Source organism: Musa acuminata, chromosome BXJ1-5 (genome assembly GCF_036884655.1).
Source record: "Musa acuminata AAA Group cultivar baxijiao chromosome BXJ1-5, Cavendish_Baxijiao_AAA, whole genome shotgun sequence".
Lineage (NCBI taxonomy): Eukaryota > Viridiplantae > Streptophyta > Magnoliopsida > Zingiberales > Musaceae > Musa > Musa acuminata.
Window position 1 is genome coordinate 25,204,751 of NC_088331.1, and position 2,772 is coordinate 25,207,522.

Here is a 2,772-nt window from a genome sequence, read left to right on the forward strand (position 1 = left end):
TTTCCTCCTGTTTTAAGGCTTGCATGAAGTTATTTCTGGCTTCCGTCTCTTTGTAGATAATATTTTCATCATTTGGCTGAAGTTGCAGCTCATGTTGCAATGACATTAGTTCCTTTCTGCAAAATTGAACTCTGGTGGTAATATTGCCAAAGGTATTTGTATTCCACTCCTTTAGTGCTGCTTTACAGGCTTTGAGCTTTTGACATAAGATGTAAGGGGGAGATCCATGCACATTAACATTCCAAGCAGATCTGATAACATCAAGAAATTGAGGATGAGTACTCCACATGTTAAAGAATCTAAACGGTTTCTTGCCTCTTGGTGTCGCTTTTTCTGCGTGTATATACATTAAAGAATGGTCAGAAAACAAAGGAGCACCATACTCAAGAAGTGAATCTGGGTAAACTGTTAACCATTCATGATTAATCAAACACCTATCAAGTCGAGCCATTATTTTTCTGTTAGCAGCACCTTGATTACTCCAGGAGAGCCAATTACCCACAGATTTCATATCAAACAATGCTGCAGTGTCAATGTAATCATTAAAACTTTGAAGCTGACTTTCTGAAAGTTGTCTACCCCCCACTTTTTCATTTGTGTACCGAACAGTATTAAAGTCTCCAAGAACAATCCAAGGTACATTGAGACAGCCATTTACAATATTAGTCAGGTCAGACCAAAGAGTATTTCTTTCTTGCATACTGTTTGAAGCATATATACCAGTGAAATACCTTTCTCGGCCTTTTGGCTAAGATCAAGTGTAGTATCTGTTCTTATCAGTTTAATAATACAAACCCCTTGCTGATCTTTCCTTGCTAATTTTTTTCTCATGTAGATTTGCAAATGAGATCGTAGCTATCATAGTACGGGGTTGACGAGCTTTAACTTCACACCGGATCTCTGGAATAAGCCCTTCAATAAATGTATCCAAAAGTTGTCGGTTCGACCAATCTCTAGCTTGATTTGATAATCTTTCAAACTTACTGTGATATTCTAACACTGTAGAAGTTTGATGAATTTTGGCGAGCTGGCAATCAACATTCTCATATTCGGATGGGCCAAAGCGAACAAGAAGCCCTCTTTTGAACTGCTCCCACGAAGGAACTCCGTGAAAAGTTTCATATCAATCGTACCACTGGAGTGCATCTCCCTCGAGTTGGATTGAGGCCACTTCTACCTTGGATTCTTCTGGGGTTCTGTGAAAATGGAAAATATTTTCTGCCTTAGAGATCCAATTGGTCCGATCTCATCTTTCCATCTCGGAAATTCCATCTTCATGTGTGAGTAATTTGTGTCATAATCTTGGGGCCCTTTTCCTGTATCCTCAAATCTGTGCAACATAGAACTTGAGCTCCCACCTTGTTGAAATTTACTAAGGCTCCCCAGTAAGTCCTTTTTGAAATCATTAAGTACTTCTTGTAACCGGTTCTCAATTCTAATTTCGAATGCTTCTATTTGTGCTTTCACCGAGTTATCGATGGCTATTGCGTAAGACTGCAAATCTATAATCTCAACTCCTATTTTTGGTGTCGGACAAGGGCAACAACACTATAGATGCAAAGTTACCGAGGAGGTGGACGCCAAGGGCAGTGCTACGGTCGCTGCGTTTGAGGAAGAGTAACTGCCCTGTTTCTATCGAGGTGTGGGGTGAGAGCACCGAGGTTGGAAGGCGACTGCGTAGATGTGGCTGCAACTAGGGGCAGCGTCGCCAAGGGCCTGTTACTGCGGTGGTTGCGACGGTGCGGATGGAAGGCAGCGTTGCTATGTCTCTACCGCACTACGAAGGCGTTGGTGACGTCGATGGATCGCGTGCGGTTGAGGACACAATGGTGTCGTTGAAGTGATCGAAACATAGCTTGCTGCGTGTGCTGTTGGAGGGAGGCTGCGGTGGTGTTGCCGAGGTTGAGGCTACAGGGGAAAATAGGAATCGACGGTGGCAGGCTGGGCAGCGAGCGGCGTCGTCGCTGGCAGGGCAGCAGCAGCGACGGTGGTGGAAACCGTTCGCAGCAGCAAGAGGATTGCCTTGTTTCGGTCACCAAGGGGGCAGAGCAAGGGGGAGTGGCGGCGGTCGTTCTCGCCCGAGCCAGGGGGAGCGGCGGCTGGGAGGCGAGCAGCGGTCGGCGCACGGTGGCTGGCAGTGGTGGTGGGTCGGCTGGAAGGCGACGACGCTCGAGGCGTGGCTGCGATCGACGAGGGGCTGCGGCAATAGAGGAAGCTCTGTTTCTACAACCGCTACAAGGAGGGGCTGCGGCAACCGACGGTTGCGGCTACGGTGCCGGCGGTCCTTCTCACTCGAGCGAGATGGGAAAGCGAGGAGAAGAGGTCGCTGGCCAAGTGATCGAGCGGAGGCGATGCGGTTGGGAACAAGGGCAATCCGGGAGTTGCCCTGTTTCGGTCGCAGCGAGGAGGGCGACAATCGGCCGCTGCTGCTGCGACCCAAGGGAAGGCGGGCGGCGGTGGAGAGGTAGCGGTGGTGGCGCGGCTGGGAGCGGCGTCACCAACGATCGCCGAGGAGGAGAGGTCGAGCGGCTGCGCTGCGACGCAAGGGGAGGCGGGCGGCGGTAGTAGGGCTGGGATGGACGTTGGCTGCGTCGTCTCTTGGCCGGGGAACAACGGCGGTGGTGGTTGCCGGCCGGAAAGCGGGCAATGGTGGGCGCTGGCCGGAGAGAAGCAGCGGCGGGTGGGCTGGCCGGAAGCAGGGGTCGCAGGGGTGGCTGCGGCTTCTTCTTCCTCTCATGTTTCTTCTTTTATTTTTTTTCTTTTTTTTGTTTT

At 49.9% G+C, this 2,772-nt stretch overlaps 1 pseudogene; it reads left to right on the top strand.

The window, feature by feature from the left end:
- Positions 1-727: 727 nt before the first annotated feature.
- Positions 728-860, top strand: LOC135675249 (U2 spliceosomal RNA; annotated as a pseudogene).
- The last annotated feature ends 1,912 nt before the right edge of the window (positions 861-2,772 follow it).